Genomic DNA, 21680 nt, shown 5'->3' with positions numbered 1-21680 from the left:
CTTTGCCAAAGTTATACTCCAGACATTTTGTCAGGATATGGTACATGATGAAGTCACAATGCCTTTTCCAAACACAGTTCATGTCCTTGTGTTCTTTTAAAAATGTAATTTCAAAAAATAAACAAATAAGATCCTGATCACTTAGGAACTGATCATTTAGTTTTGGTATCTAAATAAGGTAAATCTATTCTTACTTCTATTTTACTCATTGTTCTTGCAATTCTCAGAGAAGTATTTAAACTTCTCTATTACTTTATCTCCATTTCTGTCAGTCTTTGCTTCATTTTTTGGAAGCTCTATTATTAGGAGCATACACATTTTTAATCATCATGTCTTCCTGATGAGTTGTTGAATAGTCATGTTTAGGTCTATAATTTACTATTTGATTTCTGTGTATCTCATTTTTTCCCTCTGTTCCTTCTTTTCTTGCCTTCCTTTGGGTTAATTGAATTTTTTTAGTGTTTGATTTTATTTCCCTCTTAGCTTTTTAGCTGTATTTCTCTGTATTTTTGTTTGTCTATGGTTAGTCTAGAGATAGTAATGTGCATTCTTAACTTATCACATTCTATGTAGATTAATATCATACCACATCACTTTAAAAAAAGTAATAAACATACAGCAATATAATTCCATTTATATGTACTATATCCTTTGTGTTATTATGGTCATGTATTTATATTTATGAACTCCAAAGTAAAATGTCATGGTTTTTGATTTAAACAATCAGTTGACTTTCAAAGGTATAAAGGGGTGGGGGAAAGACAGTTTCTGATATTTAACTATTTATCTATTTTCTCTTTCTGTGTTTTTTTATTCCTTTCTACATATCTGAGCTTCTGGCTGGTATCATTTAGTTCAGCCTGAAGAACTTCCTTTACAATGTCTTGAAGTGTAGTCCTACAAGTGGCATATACTCTCAACTTTAGTTTACCTTAAAATTTCTTTGTTTATCCTCAGTTTTAATAATATTATTAGCAAATAACAAACTCTGAGTTGACAAGTTTATTTTTCCTCGGTACTTTTTGTCTTAGTGTTTTCAAGTGACACTGCTGATTCTGATTTATGTTTGACAAGAGCACTGCGAGTCTCAGTCACTTATAATCAAAATATATTTTTCCTCATACTTTTTTATTATCTAAGAAGAAAATTATAGATGAAATATTATCATTCCTAAAATCAAGCCTGGTGATTTTAAAGCAAGAGCAACTTTTTATTTCAAAAATCAAAATAAAATTATCATTCAACAATTTTTCATACAATAATAAATGTTTTTATTATTATTTCACAGTATAATTGATACATAAGATCATATTAGTTTCAGGCATACAACATAATGATTTGATATACGTATATATTGCAAAATGATTGCCACAATAAGTCTAGTTAACATTCATTACCATACATAAAGTTTTTTTTTAATGTTCATGTCTTTATATATGCCATTCTATTGCCTTTTGCCAAATATTGTTTCTGATGAGAAGTTAGCCATCATTTGTACTTTTGCTCCTTTTTTATAGTGTAGGGGTGGCCGTTTTTTAATTCTCTTTTCATTTTTGATGTTTTGATGTTTAGCTATGATTTTCTTTGTATTTATCTCTGTTAGGGGTTCACTGAGCTTCTGGGATATGTTTCACTAAGTTTAATAAATCTTGACAATTATTTATACAAATATTTTTTTCCACCCTCTTCTCTTTCTCCTCTGTACTTGAGGCTCAGAAAACATTCAAGTTAGACCTTTTTAATGTTGTCTCTAAGTCACTGAGGTCTTGTTTATTTCATCATAATATTTTACTCTCTGATCTTTAGATTGGATAATTTATCGTGATCTGTTTTCAGGTTATTGATTCTTTCTTTGCCATCTCCAATTTCTGTTAAGTTCATTCAGTAACTTTTTTATTCTAGGTAGCTAGAATCATTCTTATGCATGTATTGTTTAGGAGTCAACCAAGGATTTGAGGGAAGTTTATACATAGATTTTTGGGCTTATTTCTCTGTGGCTCCCTCCTTTATGTGAGTCCTCTTTTGATTTCTGCACAGTCTGGCTGCCTCAAACACCATCCTCTGATGCATTAAGCTAATAAGACTCTGACTTTCTGCTTGAGCTCTAGCTACCCGTTGTTGCCTAACTGAGGTGGGTCCTCAGTGAATGAGCCATATAAAAGTAGATCTCACCCAAAGCAGTTACCATCTTTAAAGGGTTGAGTACTCTTCAATTTATGCCTTTCAGCTGATATGCAATCTGTTCAATGTGTGTTTTTTTTTTAAATTTCATCCAGAATTTACAATTGTTACTATTTGTTGGGTTAACCCAATAACAAATTATTCCACCATTCCCAGAACTGGAATTATTTCTGGAATACTGAAAAGTTTTCAGAAAGCTAAAGGATCTAAGTTGTTTCTAAGAGATGTAGAAGAGAAAAAAAATAAGAGGTTTTGAAGACAGTGATAGGAAAAGTAATAAAGCTGTTTTTCATATCCTTTAAAACTTTACTAACGTCAGTTTATTTAATAAACCCATTACATATGGAATTTTATTTGCAAAAGGTTAATAGAAATACTTTAATAGGCTAACAGGAATCATCAATCCTCATCTCTCTTATAAAAACTATGACTATTTATCTTATATTCCTTTATTATAAACCCACAAAACAAGCGTTCTGTCTTTGTATTTCTGAGGGTCCCTGCCTGAACTGAACCCAAATAAGCAATTATATTAAAATAAAGATAAACAATAGGAAAAGGCATTATACAAGTTTATTCTATAGATATGGTAGATAAAAATCCTTAAGAATTATCATGCTAACAATCTTCACTTACTAAATGCAAGTTAAAAGTAACAAGCATTATAATTAGGCTAATGTTGGTGCTGCTTTTAATTTAGTTGTGTGCTTGCTCCAGTTAGTTAGATTTTTGAGATTTGCTTCCTCACCTATGAAATGAGGAATACAAGTATGTTAGTGGAAAGATCACTTCCAACTATAATTTTTAAAAAACACTTTAAGAATTTATTGCATAAAAACCGCACACAAGCAATTGTATGTTGTTCTTCATAAACAATTTGTTTTTATTTGCATGTAAGAATATATCATTATTGTATGATAATGTAAAGTTCAGCAGGGTCCTTTTACATAGCAAAAATTCAGGCTTAGAGAAGCTGACTGACAAATGTATGATTTTTTAGCTGGAAAAATATAAAGCTATTTATTGCAACTAGATTTTATTTTCTTCAAGAAGATATTTAGCCATTCTGACTAGGCTTTAAGAAATACTTTTTAAGCAGGTAAAACTGGAGAAGCTTACATAAGAGTTTGTTGGAGCAGGTAGAGACAGGGGAAGAAAACTGAGAGAATGTAACTAATGAGAACATGCTCTATAGCACAGGGTACTCTTACTTAATGCACCGTAGTAACCTAAATGGGAAGGGAGTCCAAAAGGGAGGGACTTTTGCTGTACAGTAGAAACTAACACAACTTTGTAAGGCAACTATACTCCAATAAAAATTAATTTAAAAAAAAGAAAAGAAAACAAACTTATGGTAACCAAAGAGGAGAGGTGGGGGGGAAGAATAAATTAGGAGGTTAGGATTAACATATACACACTACTATATATAAAATAATCAACAAGGACCTTCTGTATAGCACAGGGAACTCTAGTCAATATTATACAATAACCTATATGGGAAAGGTATCTGAAAAAGAATGGATATATGTATATGTATAACTGAATTACTTTGCTGTCCACCTGAAACTAACACAACATTGTAAATCAACTATACCCCAATATAAAATAAAAATTAAATTTAAAAAATGAAAGCAACAAGAAGATAACATTTTCAGAAGGAATGGGCAGTCACTGTATTCTATTACTAACAGAGATGTATGCTCTAATTTTCAGCAACTTAAAATGTCAATTCAAGTATACAAATAGTAATGCAGTAAAATATCATAAAGTAATTTAGATTATCCAACAAAAATCATCATTAAAATTTTATCAGGATTATTTACCCCTGTAAAGCAAAATAACACTATTGAAATGGCATAATAATGTTATGACAGAGTTCCAGAAAAGTGAGCTTATTATTGTTATATATATTTTACTAGTATAGACATTTTTCATGAATCTAAGGATATTTAAAATAGCAGTAAATATTGCTATTGAATGCCTCTATACATGTCATAAGACTTCTAAAATTAACAATACTGTCTTCCTTCCTAAGGGGAAACCAAAATTAAAAGAACATTTTCTAGAGTATTTGTCATGATGATTATGGAAAAACACATTAAAAACGAGTCAGAGAGGGAACATGGGAAGTATCAGAGGCTTAAAAATAATGGAATAAGTTACATGGAAACTATCAATAGATGCATGTATACAAAATTTTAAATCATCAATAAATCAAAAACAATAATAACTAAATTAAATTTCAAATGATACGCTATAAAATATTTGTAAAAGTATGATGCATTGTTAGCCTCACTGCTTCACTGCTTCACCTACATGAAGAAGTATAAAATCCATAAGAAAATACTAAGATCCCCATAGGTAAAGCTATAAAAGATATGAACTAGACTTTCAAAAGAAGAAACTGATAGATAATAGAAATCTAAAAGGAAATCTAGTGTAGTGGAGTAGGGCAATTAATAAAGTAAAAAAATAAAGTAAGTAGATGAAATATGAAAGTTTAGTGCTTTTATAAGGAAAGAGCAAAAATTTTGTGTTATATTACTTGGAATTCTTTTATATGCTGTGTTTTATAATAAAAAATAGAATATCATTGGAATTAGAAGCACATATTTCAGTCAGCAATATACTTGACAGCAGTGACAAGAAAGGTACCATAGGGAATGAAAAAAAAAACATGGTTTGAAATGGACCAAATAATAATTATTAGCACTTATGTAGAGCTTACTATTGCCAAAGCACTCACACAACCCTATGAGGAAGGAAGTACTATTATCCCAAAAGTGTGGATGATGAAACAGAGTTAGGGAGCTAAAGTAACTTGCCCATGGTCACTTAGCCAAGTTGTGGAGAATTCATGATTCAAACCCAGGCAGTGTGGATCCAGAGTCCAAGTGCTTATCCCCCTTAACCAGTTAACAGAGAGGAACAGAGTTCTAGTGTAAGTTTGGTCTTAAAAGCATTTTAATAAACCAAATTACAGACAGTGAGGAAAATAATACTCAGAAACAGTTCAATGCAGGTTTTAAGACCTGCAAATTCAAAGAAGGTTCAGATGGAGTTTGGTTGAATATGAATTGAGGATAAAAAAATAAGATTACATAGAGAAGGATTGGGGGAGTGACAAAAAACATTTGCATCTTTAAACTTCTCAAAAAATCTCACTTTTTATCTCAAAAACCTGTTCTTCTTTTCCTTTTTTTAAAAAAATTAAAGCTCCTTAGAAAGGCATCCATTTTTTTCCGAAGTCTATGTTTCAATCCCTACATTTTGTCATATTCCATATAGATCGCATTCAGCTTCAATCTGCTTCGGCTGGCCTCACTCACTTCATCTTCCTATATTTTCAACCCCAGCTAAACTCATCCTTTGTCCCATAAGGCTTTCAAACTATTCCCATTTTTTGATAATTCTGTCTTCTGGGTGCATCTGTTTCACTTTTCAAATGACCCTTTGGGGGGGAAAAGGTATATATATATATGGAGAGAGAGAGAGAGACTGACCTCTTCCCTTTTCTTTCCATAGTCCCTCTTTTGGAACCAGAGGGCTGAGGTTGCATTTACTTTATTTTGTGTGCCAGGCAGAATGCCCTATATTCATCCTTTCATTCCCCATGTGTTTCTGAATGCATGGTATGTTCTGGGCACTGTGCCTAGCATCACAGATACAAAGGAATGGAAGACATCATTCCTGCCTTCAGAGATCTCACAGTGTACAAGGAAGACAAATGTGCAAATAAATCATTAAAACACAGTGTGATCAATGCCATAGGGTAATGCATACAGGGTGCCTTGGCAACCAAAGGGTGGAGTGGCAGCCTCTGCCTGAGGAGTTGAAAAGATTTCACATAAGAGGAGAAATTTGAGCTACGTCTTGAGGATGAGTAGGAGTGTGAGAAGCAACAGTAGGGATAATTATAAAAGCATGCTTGCCATGCTAAAGAGCTTGGACTTTATCACTTAGCCAGTGATAATTATAAAAGGTTTTTACATAAGAGAAAAGTGGGATTTAATTTATGTTTAAGAAAGATAACTGAGGTAAGGCCAAGGATGCATTGGAGTGAAGAAGGGAAAAGACAAATGTCTTTTTCAACAATCTATAGAGGAAAAAAGGGTGTCTAAACTTAACAGCAATAGGAGATTAGCCCCAAAAACTGATTTTGAGAAAGCAATCAATATTCCAAGAGAAAATGACTAGAACTTCGTAAGTTGGAGGAGAAGAGAAAGGACATGTTGAGATTTAGTGAGAAATTTAGCAGAGGACCATGAGCAGATGGACACTCAATGACAGAGATAGGGAATATAGAAGGAGAACAGATTAGAAAAGAGCCACAGAGATACAGAACTTGGCTCTAGACATTTTAATTTTAGGATGGCTGAAGAACATCCAGATGGAATTGTCTAGAAACAATTAGTAAATGTACCTGGAACCCATGTGGATGATGTCTAGAGCTAAAAAAAAAAAAAAGAAAAAAGAAAAAGAAAAAAAAGTTTAAGAAATATGGGTATTCCTCTTTCTAGAAGATGATTGTCATTCCGTGTAGCACAATGTGCCACTACAAGTTTTTTCATTCCAAGTCTTTGGACTTCATAACATTACAATTGTTTTTTCATCATTTCCAACATTCCATAAATATTTGTCAAGGACAAAGAAAAGGAATGTGGATCTTTATTCTTTTCATATAAATAACTTAGTACACATGACTTCCGGCTTTCATATATAAAGGAGAAGAAACTAGCTCCCTTGTATGGCAGCTCCAAAACTAAAAGATTGTTGCACATATAAGGGGGTTGAATATATTTTGTAAAACTCTGATGCATTCGTATTTCTGTGCTGTTCTAAAGATTAGTTTTTACTTATATTAATTAAAGATACAGAAACTATATATTCAATCATGTTAAATGGGACACAACTTGGGGATTTTCCTTAATCTTATTTTTCATCAGCTTCTCACACTCATAGTATGCTGCTCAAATTTTTTTGTGTGCAGTATGAACATTTGAACATTTCAGTCAGGTACTGAGCCAGAAAAGGTAATTGAAGGTTTTAGAAAACTTATGTGCTTAGAAAATATTTTGTTTTCTTGAAATATTAATAATTTATAGCTGGAAAAATAGGATCAAGATTTGTTTCAGGCCGCTTGATCACTGGTTCGTAAATTTAGGAAGCGTTTGATTAACAAGTTGATGAAAGCATTTAGTGGGTACAGGAATAGTTTAAATACTTGAGATTAAAGGCTTTCCACAAACCCCTTTCTAAGAAAGTTTAGCTTAGAAATCTTAGAATGCTTTCTAAGGAAGTTTAGAGCTGTGGTACCTGTTTTGATCAGAAAGGTAGTTTCTCTTTTCTCTAGTAGTTTTATGATTTGTACTAGTTTTTTTGTTTCTGTTGTCATTTGTTTAAAAAAATGTTAAAATTGTAAATCATGTCTAATCATTCTGAACTGTAAAACTTCTACTGTATCTTTATTTTAAGGGAAAATGAGAATAAAATTATCCTGTTGGTCCTAAAAAAAAAAAAAAAGGAAAGAAAGAAAGAAAAAGAAATATAGGTATTCCTCTCACCTCCATTATAAAAACTAAATTGGGAGTATTGAATTAACATGAAGATCATGCACAAAATGGTACGTGAGCCTGGACAAGGAGAACTGGTGTTATTACTTTTGCTTCTAAGAAAGACAGAAAATGCTAGAGGGAAGAGAGAGCTCACTTGGGAGGAGGGTTTAGAGGACCTGAGAAGGTGGTGAGCTGACCTCTTTCCCATCCGCACTGGAGAGGAGTGGCAGGGGCAGTCCGGAAGGCATCAGGCATAAAGATAGGCCCATAGAGTTGGATGTATCTGTGTTACAAGAACAAGTTGCAGGAGACACAATGGTTGACACCATTCTCATCTCAATTTTTTAAGAAGTCAGGGTTCGGATGATTCCTTTGGCCTAGAGAAGACAGAGGTGGTTAGCTAGGACAAAGGCCAGAAGCTGCCTCTTGAACAAGCCACCCCCTGGATCAGGAAAAGGCAATGTATGAGGAGCCATGCTTGTGGATGAAAAGGGTCCTCAGTTGGATGCCTGAAGATCATCAAGTATGCCCCACATTACACACACAAAAACCCATATATATTTCCATTATATCTTTCCATGGCTGCAAACCAGCCTTGAAAATATCTGTATCCACCAATGAAACTTCACTCACCAGAGAATTGCTCCCCACACACACCTGCCCAGTGATAAATGCTAACAAGCCTTGTGAAACGAAAAGGTAGTTTTCCAAAGGGAATCAATAAAATGTGTAAAGGGAAAAGAAGTCCTTATAGAGACTTTAAATTAGACACTAAGACTTTAATTCTTTAAATTAGATTGAACAAGTATTAATGGACTGATTGAATATCCCAGAGTATGTCAGCTGTAGTCGGGCAAGAAGTTGAAGAAGTACATGTGGTCATAAGAATGCATGTTTGTATGTCTGAATAGTGAGTGTTCAAAAATAATCCACTGGATATGCATATTGGAAGGAGCTGGATCACAGATGTGGGAAGTAACACAAACTGTGTGTATGTAAGAAGAAGAGAAAAAAATGACCCAAAATATTTGTTGTTGATAAGGAAAGATTTTAACACTAGTGAAGGAGAAGGATAAAAAGAGATCTGTGAAAGGAAGTAAATTATGTAGATGCAAATGACTTAGGGAATGGTTGTAGAAGCAATTTTCTAAATTTGCAGGTGATATTGAATTGGCAGACATTGCAAACAGTAAGGAGCAATTCAATCAGATAAAGGACTTGAATCATTAAGTACTTGGTCTAATAGATGGCAAGCACAGATAAGTGGTGAATAATAAGTCTTGAATCAAAGCTAAAGAACAGTGAGTGAATATTTGCCAAAGGGAATGATGCTGTCCAGGAATGGCTTTAAGGTTTAAAGAAACTTATAGGCTAGGACAAACAAAAATTCAGTAAAATATGTGTAGAATTAAAAAGATTTGGTGGGGGCTTCTCTGGTGGCGCAGTGGTTGAGAATCCACCTGCTAATGCAGGGGACACGGGTTCGAGCCCTGGTCCGGGAAGATCCCACATGCCACGGAGCAGCTAAGCCCGTGCGCCACAACTACTGAGCCTGCGTGTCTGGAGCCTGTGCTCCGCAACAAGAGAGGCCACGATAGTGAGAGGCCTGCGCACTGCAATGAGGAGTGGTCCCCACTCGCCGCAACTGGAGAAAGCCCTCGCACAGAAACGAAGACCCAACACAGCAAAAATAAATATAAAATAAATAAATTTAAAAAAAAAAGATTTGGTGGGCTATAGGATATAAATTAAGAGACTACTGCATCAATCAAAGCCAAGGTGATATAAAGACTGGTGCTATGATGAGAAAATCTCATAACTTGAGGATATATAAATCCTGAAATCCACTGTTGGCTATTGAAATGCCATCTATTACCTAGATTTTCATCTATCTCTGGTTATGGTTTGGGGATAAAATTAAAGAGGAAGATAACTTCCAGGCATAAAAGAGAGTGCGGATTTGGGTGAGACCATTCTAAATAACTTTTAAAGAGCATTTCAACCATGAGATTCTATATGATTCTATGGACATAATCTTAGGGAATTGTTTAGATTGATTGGTCATTTTTATTTAGGATGCTTATTCCATAAAATAATGGTCTATGTTAGTCTGGAAATTATAAACATAGAGAAATATACCACAAATGAAAGAGGATAATAATTTATATGGTCTAGGAAGGTAGTTGATATGATAGAGAATGCATTCCTTCTTTCCCTGTGTTTTTGCAAAGTTGAGAACTTTATTAAATAAGAAGTTTAACTTCAATATTGAAGAGAAATAGAAAACATCCTTTACACAACATTAAAGCCATATTTGGAATCTTTAGATAGTCACTCACATGAATATACCAACCCCATTGAGGAATTTGTTCTAAATTCACATACTAATATCAGAATGAATATTTCACTCTGATATAGAAAGTAGAGGCATGTCTTGAGAGGTATTTCTGTGTTTACTCTTGACTGCCATTTGGATACTTCCGATTTTAATTGTTTTAAGTCTTAATGATTCTGAGTTTTCTCTTTGTAATTTGTATAAATTTGTGTAATTTTATAGTGACAGGCTTTAAAACAAGTAAAGATTTCCCTGATTAAAAGACAAGCAGGGCTTCCCTGATGGCACAGTGGTTAAGAATCCACCTGCCATTTCAGGGGACACGGGTTCGAGCCCTGGTCCAGGAAGATCCCACATGCCACAGAGCAGCTAAGCCCGTGCGCCACAACTACTGAGCTTGTGCTCTAGATCCCATTGCCACAATTACTGAGCCCCCGTGCCACAACTACTGAAGCCCGCGTGCCTAGAGACCGTGCTCCACAACAAGAGAAGCCACCACAATGAGAAGCCCAGGCACCACAACAAAGAGTAGTCCCCGCTCTCAGCAACTAGAGAAAGCCCGTGTGCAGCAACAAAGACCCAAAGCAGCCAAAAATAAATAAATAAATAAATAGATAGATAGATAGATAGATAAATAAATAAAACAACGAGGGGCTTCCCTGGTGGCGCAGTGGTTGAGAGTCCGCCTGCTGATGCAGGGGACACGGGTTCGTGTCCCAGTCCGGGAGGATCCCGCAGAGCGGCTGGGCCCGTGAGCCATGGCCACTGAGCCTGCGCATCCGGAGCCTGTGCTCCGCAACGGGAGAGACCACAACAGTGAGAGGCCCGCGTACCGCAAACAACAACAACAACAACAACAACAAGCAAACACCCGAGCACCTCACAAGACTCAACTGTATCAAGGGAGGAGGTGACTACAGAGGCTCCAGATACATGCGTGAGGAATCTAATGTATCTCTTACTCATTTTATATTTCACTTAATGCCACACAGAATTGCTAGGAGAACAGCATTTACAGATTCACTTCTCATAGAGACAAACTGTTTCTGGGAGCTAGTTCTTTCTCATTTACAGAGAACGTACATTTTCCCCCCTGCAGAGCTCTGAAAACATCTTTAATAGCAGTCTTAAGTGAATCCTAGAATGATTGAAAAGGTTACTGTAATGAAAATAAAAATTCACTCAATTTTGGTCATTATCCTTGGTGTGCATTTTACTGAAATGTGGATTTACAGTTTGGGCATTTCGGGCAGTGATTGCTTCCATATGCTCTGTTCACAAGCAGCCTGAAGATGACTTTTCAGAAAGTTAAAAAAAGTCTCTCTACATGACTGAAAAACTCTTTCTGATGGCCCTTTTCTTTGAAGATGGTAGCATTCCTCTTGGGAATTGTAGAAATGCTATTATTTTTAAATCCCTTTTAATGCTGCAGGATAATGCCTGAACCACTGCAATTTATGAATAACTTGTAACTTACTTCCCACTCGACATTCAACAAGCATTTATTGGGGCCTAATGTGTAGCTGGCATTGTAGGGAATACATAAAATGGAGAACACAGAGTTCTTGTTCTCTAAAAGCTAAGTAGGAAGGAGAGAGAGAGATCCAACACATACCCAACACTTTTTTTTACTATCTACACTTCAACTTCTGATGAACTTATCCAGTGTCAAGGATTTAATTGTGATCTATAAGTAGACAACTTTTAATTTGTCTCTTCAGCCCTGACATCTCATCTGAATTACAGACTTACAGTTCTTGCTACTACTCAGCATTTCCTCTTAGATGCCTAATGGGCACCTCAAATGTAACGTGTTCAAAACTGAATTCCTGATTTCACCACCACCCTGTCACAGTGTATGGCAACTCTAATCTTCAAGTTACTCAGTCCAAAACCTTTGAGTTACCCTTGACTTCTTTTTTCTCTGTTGTATGTCATACACTGTGCATCAACAATTTTTTTTTTTTTTTTTTTTTTTTTTTGCGGTACACGGGCCTCTCACTGTTGTAGCCTCTCCTGTTGCGGAGCACAGGCTCCGGACGCGCAGGCTCAGCGGCCATGGCTCACGGGCCCAGCCGGTCCGCAGCATGTGGGATCTTCCCAGACCGGGGCACGAACCCGTGTCCCCTGCATCGGTAGGCAGACTCTCAACCACTGCGCCACCAGGCAAGCCCCATGCATCAACAATTTTTTCTGGCTATAAATTTGAAATATATCCTAAATATGATCACTTCTTACACTTCACTACTAACCACTGGTGCAAACCACTATTTCATCTCCTTAGGACTATTTCCATGGCCTCTTAACTACCCACCAGCCTACAGCTTTTTCCTTCTGTAATCATTTTCAATAGAGCGGTGAAAATGATTATTTTAAAATATCAGTCAGATCATACCACCCCTCTCGCTAAAACCCTGCAATGGTTTTCCCCATTATTCAATGTGAGAATTATTCAAATTCTTAGAGTTGCCTATAATGCCTTCTGTGCTCATTCATACACATATACATGCACCATCATGTCTGTTAATCTCTTCTTCCTAACTACTTCCCCAGTATGCATATTGCTCAGGGTCAAATCGGAAGTCAGAAAAATAAGAGTCAGAATTTAAAACCACATACATGCCAAAAGAAAAAGAAAAAAATGGAGCTATGAATAATTGCTGGGTAAGTAATTAGGAGAAAGAGATAATACAGAGACCATAAAAGCAAAAGTTTGTCGGATGTAGCAAGTACAGTATGGTGGGCATGGCCAACTCCACAATTTGTTCACCTATAACCTTTGGCAAGCTACTCACTTTCTCTGAACCTCAGATTGTCCTGTCTACAAGGAGGATAGTGATACCCTTGTACAGGGTTGTACAGCTAGCATATGTGGAGGTTCAACTCACCTATGTGAGCCGAAAACATTAAAATCTAGACTACTAAAGTCAGAGGACCTGGCTGATAGCTTGATATGGAAAAAACCTATAAAGTCAATGACTTCCTCACAATGACAGAGACTTCTTCAAGCAGTAGACAGCCTTGAAATCTAATTCTTTCCTTCCAAAATTTAGGGTTATATAAAAACACCTATTCCTCTTACCACATAGCAAAGAGCAAGTAAGTCAACAGACCTGTTTTGGAAACCTACTGTGGGCAAAGCAGTGTGAAAAATATTTAGGGGGATAGAACACTATGAACATAAAGCTCCTGCCTCAAGAAGTTTATAACTGAGAAGATAAAATAGATATTTATGGTATAAGTACTATACGAGAGATGCAGAAAAACAGAGAAATGAGGGGTAAAGCTCCGGGGGAGGGGGAATGTCATGAACTCAGGTAAAAATTATATATACACACATATATATGTGCATATATATATATATATATATATATATATATACGCTATGTATGTATACAGATATATAGAAACAGGGAGACTTGTGAAAACTAAACTATTTCTAGAGGGACTTTAAAATTATATCATTATGTGAATGTGCATGGTGCGGGCAGGATTTTGAGAGAGAGAGTTAGAAGTGATGCATGTTGTTTCTGGGAAGAGGCTTAGAAATAAGACTAATAATGACGACATAAAAACTAAACTAATAATATTGTTTTGTCACTATGGTGTTGTCAGAGGCAAAACATCTGTTGCAATAATGAAAAGTATTAATTTCTAGAAATAGTGTGGTGAGCTCCAAGAAACAGTTTTTGATTGAATATAATCCAAATAGCAAGATCAAAATCTATTGCTTATAAGGGGGCAAGAAAAAGGAAATGTTCTAAAAACTCTTCAAGGGAGAATGATTAAATTTATCAGAGTACCGTCATAATCATAATCATATTGTGTACCTACCATCTGCTATTTACGTGCTGAAATTTCAAAGGTGACAAAAATAGCTGTTGCTTTAAATTCTGTGCACACTTTAGAAAGATTGAATAGCTCTGTGTGTGTGTTACTCAGATATTATATAATATTATTTAAAGTTTGATCAAATATTGGAAAAAATATATAGGAATATGTATCGATATATGTAAAAATAGAAAAGAATCTAGAAGGACATGAATCAATCTTGAAACAGTGACTATATGTAAAGGTGTGGAAAAGACTGCTGATTGTCCTTAAATATCTGTTCCCTCCTTTCTTAGTAACATAGCTCCTGAATTATAGCCAAATACTGACTGTCCACCATGTACATTTCTTGGCTTCTCTCCTGATGTAATATGGTCATGGGACTAAGTTCTAACCAATGAGAAGTGTCAGTCATGTGACTAAGTTTTAACCAATGAGAAGTGTCATGAGAATTAAAAAGAAGTGTCATTAGAAGCTTCTGGAAATGTTCTTAAAGGGAGGATTTTTGTTCTTATTCTGATCCTCCTCTTTCCTCCTTGCTGGAATGTCAGTAGAATGGCTGTAGCTTAAACAGCCATCTTAAACCATGAGCTGGAAGCTTTGTACTGAGCAGAGCAAAACAAGAGAATATGAGCTGATTTCTAACTCTGGAAGCTTTATCAGCCCAGGACTGTCAGCCATGAGACTCTTTCTATATTGACATTTAATCCAGTGATATTTTGAGCATTTCTTTCATTTGTAAGAAGAAAATAGGATGGTTTTATATAATTTGACCATTTAAAATCTAAAATGTATTTGTATATTGCTTTTACAGTTTAATGTTTAAATTTATTTATTTTTCATCTTAGTTTTGCTTTTCTTTGTTTTATAGATGGAAAACTTACTAGCCAGTGCTGAAATATATGTTTTTCTGTTATGTTTTGTTTTCACATTGGCCTGTCTTCCATGTTGAGCTAAATGGACTCATTTGATTCAATTACCTGACAAATTTACAGTTAGAAAATTTCTTTTCTCACATTTTTAACAGCTAAAACTTGGAAAATGTTTAACTTACAAATAAGTACCTTACAACGATATTCACCGACTTCTCATGTTTGAGCCCTGCCAAGAATATTTCTCTTCTTATGTCTCTACTGAGTCTGGAAGACATTTTTACAAGTTATTCCACTACTGAAATTTTAGGAATTTTTGAGACTTCTCTTCACTTAAGATGTTGAATCAAACATAAGCATCTACCTCCTCCTTTTTAGACCTCAAATGATATAACCATACAACAATAGAGGAAAATTTAATATATTACTCTAAATTAAGGTAGTGTGCCTTCCATGAACCAGAGTTGTCAGATTTCAGGAAAGCACACTCCTAAGAAATTGTAGCTTTATCAGAGGACCCCAGAAAAATTCCATTAATTATCATATTGGATGTAAGTACCCAATTCCAACAGAGATAACATTGGAGTCCCAAACGAGATTGCAAGTCTGTGGGTGAGAAGAGAGGGCAGGGAAGGCATAAGTGACTTCATAAGAAAGAAGAAAGGGAAGCAGAGAACATGCATGAAGAGAGCCAAAATAACCTTCAGAAAGAGAAAGTTTAATACCAAGTGTTAAGTTGCAGAACACAAATCTGGAACTTGGTAATCCACAAGACTGGCTAAGGGGAAGGGACTTAAAAGTGTGCCAGGATAGTATCCTCAGGAAAGCATTACTTCTGGAGCATCAAGAGAAATTAGAGGATATATGTGCTCCTTGGAGATGTGGTAGTGAAGGTTGAGGTCAGTAAAAGAGCAAAATTAAAAATTCTGTAGAAACTAAGCAGAAACAACACATACCAACCCGCTGCCACCCACCCCCAAACATCCTCCATTGAAGAAAGCAATGTTACTACACTGACAGAAGGAAGTACTATTGAACAAGGAATCTTATCTACAAGCTATCCAGGAATAGAAAAATAATTGGACAAGTTCTATTCAAAACTAAGAATTAAAGAAAGTATGTCAATATATTTTAAAAGTTGATCAACATTTCTCCTCACACAGACAACCACAGAGCAAAATAAAATTGTAACATAACACTTCAAACTGAATTAAGTGTCTCAAACAAACATTTGAAATGTTTTAAGAAGAAAATCTAACAGAATCACAAATTCAGAAGCTAATCATTTAACTGGCCAAATGACAAAGAAATACGACAACCTCAGGATATATTTAAAAAATAATGAAAGACAAAAATTATAAGACATAAATTACAAATTGCTCAAAGGAAATTAGATTAGATTACATTGAAGAACAACAAGAAAAAATAATTAAAATGAAATAAAGAAGTAAAAGTATTCAGACTAAATGAATCAAAATGGAAAATAGGCCAAAAGTATAGCATATGTATTTGAAGTCTCTGAAGAAGAAAAGCAACACAATGGTACAATTAATATTTAAATCTATAATCTAAGGAAACTTTCTGAAAATGAAACAAATGTACTTAGTGCTCCTAGAAAAGCTGATCCAGGACAATGAACTCTGAGCTCTGTCTTAGTAAAATTATTAGACTTAAAAGACAAAAAAAAAAAAAAAGAAATCCTCAAGGCAAGAAAATCAAATTACTTTTAATGGTAGAAAGCTAAATCATTATCAGACTTCTCAACAGCAACACACGAAGAAAGCCAGCACTAGAGAAGCATTATCAAGAATTTTTTTTTAAGTGCAAGCCAAATATTCTATAATCCATTCAAGATCTCCTTCATGGCTATAGAGAAAAGAGTTTTAAACAAACAAGTGCTAAGAGAAAAGTGGACACTTGAGCCCCTCCTGATGAAACAACTAGAGTATGAGCTTCATTCAACCATGAAATAACAGGATAAACTTGACACAACAACTAATAGTGATCATTTAATATATTTAACTGTAGAAATGATGCTAAAACAAGGTTAGAAACATGGGTTAAATGATAATTTGAATTCATCATATGATATAAAAATGAAAGGATGGTTTTATTAAACACTGGGAGAAAAACAGGGAAAGAAAGGGGAAAATAGAATATCATTATTAATTAGTATAGAGAATAAGTGGAAGTCACCTATTTCATTTAAAACAAAGGAAAAAAAACAGAAAGAAAGGTTAAGTGAAAACAAATGGGGAGTAAGGGCACTATAAAAGGTATAAATATAAAGTTAACCACTATAACAAAAGTACAAACCTTTCTAAAAAGAAAAAGAAAAAAATAGCAAAAACAAACCACAGAGAAAAACACACAGATATACAAAATTCAAATAATAATAAATAACATAAATAATGAAATACATCTTTTGTGTATATATCAAACACAAAATCCTGTTAATGTACTATCTTCTAAAACACACATAAACATTGACAAAAATCAGTCATGGATTAGGTCTCATGGAAAACACCATTAAGTTCCACTGAGTGGATATATTACAACTAAATTTCTCTGATCAAAATACAATAAAATTAGAAAAAAAAACCAAAATTAAAAAATTTTTCCATCTGAAATTAAGAAAGCCTTCTATTAAACAACTCTTTGGAAAAAGGAGAAATACAAATATATATTACAGAGTTTTTTTAAGAGGTGGTAATGAAAACACTACATATGAATCTATAAGGAATATTTAAAGGAGTGATTCATAGTCTTAAAAATCCATATCAATAAAAATGAAAAAAGTGGAAATAAATATATTTAATTCCATCTTCAAAAGCTAAAAAAAAATGTATAGCAAATTTTAACAGAAGATATAATGAAGATAAAAATAAAAGGAGAAAGTAATAAGGTAAATAATTTTTTAAGTAGATTAAATTAAAAAGTTAAATCTTGGTCCTTAGAAAATATCAACAAGAGACAAATCATTAGCTAATCCAATCAAATAAAGAGTAAAGAACTTAGACCAATTTATACAAAAAGTTATCAAGGAATTACCCCGCAAAAGAGGACCAGGCCTGGAGTGTTTCACAGGTGAACTCAACTAGTCTTTTAGAGAACAGATAGATCCAATATTATTCCAGATTTAAGGAGACTGAGAGATACAACAACTAAATGCAAGACATGATCCTGGACTAAATTGTAGCATGGGACAGTATTGGGACGAATGACAAGGTTGTAATATGGACTGTAGATTAAAGTATGGCATCAATGTTAAATTTCCTGAATTTGATAACAGTACTGTTGTTCTGTGTACAGAATATCATTGTTATTTTAAAATAACACATATAGTTGCACTCTGAAAGAGAGAAAAATTAGACTTGAATAAATAGATTAGAATAAATAGAAAAGTATGTTCTTATATCCAAAGACTCTGTTGAAATATTTTTTCTGACTAAATTATGTTATCTTGGAGTCCATTCAGCATCCCAAAGTGAATTTATGAATTTATGAGAATGATTTAAAATACATTTGAAGATATATTTACATAGTTTTAGCTTAAAAAACTCTGAAGGTGATAAAAAGGGAAAGGAAGAAATTCTTGAGCTGTAGATACTGACATAAAGGTAAAACAATTAAAACTGTATGAAATTGGACCAATAAAAAATAATAGAAATCCCAGAATGTGTGTGTGTTTGTGTGTGTGTGTGTATGCATGTGTGACTGTATGAATTAAGCATATGCTGAAAGAGTCATTTCAAGCCAGGAGAGAAATTATACTTTCTTCTAGAACAATACTCAGGTAGTGGGCTAATTGTTTGAAGGGAGGAAGTAATTATGTTCACATCACATTGACTCTGGAGACAGCCTGCCTAGATTGGAATCCTGGATTTTAGCTCTATGACCTTAGGCAAGTTACTTAACCTATCTGTGTCTCAATTTTCTTATCTATAAAATAAAAATGACAATACTGTTTACCTCACAGAATGTTTGTGAAGGTTAATTGAATTAAATATTGAAAAGTATTCAGCTCATAATAAGCAGTATATAAATGTTAAATAGTAGTGGCTGTAATAGTAGTAGTAACAAAATATCCTTGCTACTTGTCTTTTTTTTTTTTTTTTTTTTTTGCTGTACGTGGGTCTCTCAGTGTTGTGGCCTCTCCCGTTGCGGAGCACAGGCTCCGGACGCGCAGGCTCAGTGGCCATGGCTCACGGGCCCAGCCACTCTGCGGCATGTGGGATCCTCCTGGACTGGGGCACGAACCCGTGTCCCCTGCATCGGCAGGCAGACTCTCAACCACTGCGCCACCAGGGAAGCCCCCTTGGTACTTGTCTTAATTGGATTTTTAGATGGCTTATCATGTGCTAAGCTATAATCAAATTAATACCATTCTTAATATTATTCAGCCATAGAAAGAATGAAATTCTGCCATTTGTAGCAACGTGGATGGACCTAGAGAATATTATGCTTAGTGAATTAAGTTAGATAGAGAGAAACAAATACTGTATGATATCACTTATATGTGGAATCTAAAAAATAAAACGAATGTATATAGCAAAACAGAAGCAACTCAGATATAACATTAAGGGAGTTACAATAGTGGTCATCTTATTGGAATTTGACTGTTTTCTTTATAATTTTTTGTTCTTTAAATTTTTTCTAGGATTTTTAAGTATGATCTTAATTTCAGAGTAAAAGTTACTTTAACAACAATTTCATTGGTTCAACCTGGATATTTATTCATTTCCAGTGGTATATTTGAAAATTAGTGGATATTGTACTATATGTTTATAATTGAAACGGAATATTAATCTGTAACCGTGACATAACATATCTGTTTCTTTCAAAGAAATGCATAAAATCTTGACATTGAGAAAATTAATAATTTGTGATTAATTTGACAGTTTGATTATTTTTCTTTTCCCCAACTTACATATTGTATTTATTTAGGAAGGTCTGTTGAAACTTTAAAGTCTTTTAAAGTCTTTAGAACAAAAATATTTATATTCCCATATTAGCAAAAAGAGAGTCATCGTAACATAAGGTCTCAAGAAATAATTTTTTAAATTACAATTTCAAGGTTGGAAAGGCTCTTATATTACCAATTTCAATCTATTCATTATACAGATGAGTAATCTAAATTGATGAAGGTTTGGCTACTTGCCCAAAGTCATGTCTTATATCTTAAATGAAGATGTAAAACTCGAACACATTCTTCCTTTCTTCTTCCCTCTCACCTTTCCTCTCTTTCATCCTTCCTTCCTCCCCCCTTCCTTTCTTCCTCCCTTAGCATTTCTTCAATGTCTACTTTCTCCCAAACAAACCTGAAATTTTTACATTAAAACATTATTTCAAGACTAAAGACTATAAAATTATATTTAAGAAAGCTGTCAAGAAATTTTTTAAATTTATGCATAGTTCATACTTGTAAAGAGTAGAAGAAAATGTATGGTTTAAGAAGCTGAATAGGCAGAGATAGACCTAGTGCTTGTTAAATGTGTGCTAAAGCTCTTCAGTAAATATTTTCCTTCCACTTTGCACAAAAAAATCTTTAAGGTGGGAATGATAAGGGGAAAATACTTAAAGTAATTGAAGCTCATGATAGGCACTTTTAATGAGTTTGAATTTCCAAGTCCAAATGAATGATATCCCAGGGGGATAAATGCATTTCTTGAGGTGATATATGAGTTACTATAGATAATATGAACAAAACATGAAAAAGAGGGCTGTTATATAGTTGGAGATTGACATATTCAAAATTAGAAAAGGAAATTTATTCTGACAGAGCAATGAATTTGATTTTATTCTGTCGTAAAATTATGGAATGGATTATTAATCAGATGTGTTGTAGATGGTAAAAAAAAGTAAGCAGTTCATTTTCTTTTCTGATGGCATTAGCTATTCATAAAATGAATATCTGATTATTCATATATTTTGAGTTCAATAATGCCTTTTACAAAACACTTAAAAACTATATAGAGGACTTCCCTGGGGTGCAAGGGGTAAGAATCCGCCTGCCAATGCAGGGGACACGGGTTCAAGCCCTGTTCCGGGAAGACCCCACATGCCGTGGAGCAACTAAGCCCGTGCGCCACAACTACCTAGCCTGCGCTCTAGAGCCTGCGAGCCACAACTACTGAGCCCGCGTGCCACTACTACTGAAGCCCACATGCCTAGAGTCTGTGCTCCACAACAAGAGAAGCCACCACAATGAGAAGACTGTGCACTGCAACGAAGAGTAGAACCCACTCGCCACAACTAGAGAAAGCCCGTGCACAGCAACAAAGACCGAACGCGGCCAAAAAATAAATTAATTAAATTAAAAAACAAAACAAAACTATATAGAGCTACTAGGCTAGATGACAGTGTAGTAAAGAATACTCATAGGTGATTTAAAAACATATCTAGGGTATTAACTAGTGAGCTATTTTCAAAGGGGGTAGAACTTTAGAGGCAAGTTTCAATACTTTGAGCTTTCCCATGTACTCTTCATCAATATTTTACTAGTAATATGATTGAAGAATTAAAAGCCTGCTTCTCAAACTTCCAAATGATGCAGAAAAAGTTGATATAATGGTTGATAGTAAAGATTCAAAATATTTCAGATAGATGTGAAGGTCAAAAGAAACAAAGAATGAAATTGATGAAAGACAAATACAAAATCCAACATTTTTTTAAATTAATTAATTTATTTATTTATGGCTGTGTTGGGTCTTCGTTTCTGTGCGAGGGCTTTCTCTAGTTGCGGCGAGCGGGGGCCACTCTTCATCGCAGTGCGCGGGCCTCTCACTATCGTGGCCTCTCTTGTTGCGGAGCACAGCCTCCAGACGCGCAGGCTCAGTAATTGTGGCTCACGGGCCTAGTTGGTCCGCGGCATGCAGGATCCTCCCAGACCAGGGTGCGAACCCG

At 34.6% G+C, this 21680-nt stretch overlaps 1 protein-coding gene across 3 annotated transcripts in view; it reads left to right on the top strand.

Moving 5' to 3' along the window:
* Window positions 1-21680, top strand: part of GRID2 (glutamate ionotropic receptor delta type subunit 2) — a gene marked incomplete at its 3' end in the record, with an annotated part of 1368259 nt that overhangs the window by 1034321 nt on the left and 312258 nt on the right. The gene's annotated exons all lie outside the window — the stretch shown is intronic.

This window comes from Mesoplodon mirus, assembly GCF_964341445.2.
Source record: "Mesoplodon mirus genome assembly, chromosome: 2".
NCBI lineage: Eukaryota > Metazoa > Chordata > Mammalia > Artiodactyla > Ziphiidae > Mesoplodon > Mesoplodon mirus.
The sequence above is the reverse complement of the archived record's forward strand: the minus strand, read 5'-3'. Positions and strand labels throughout refer to the sequence as shown.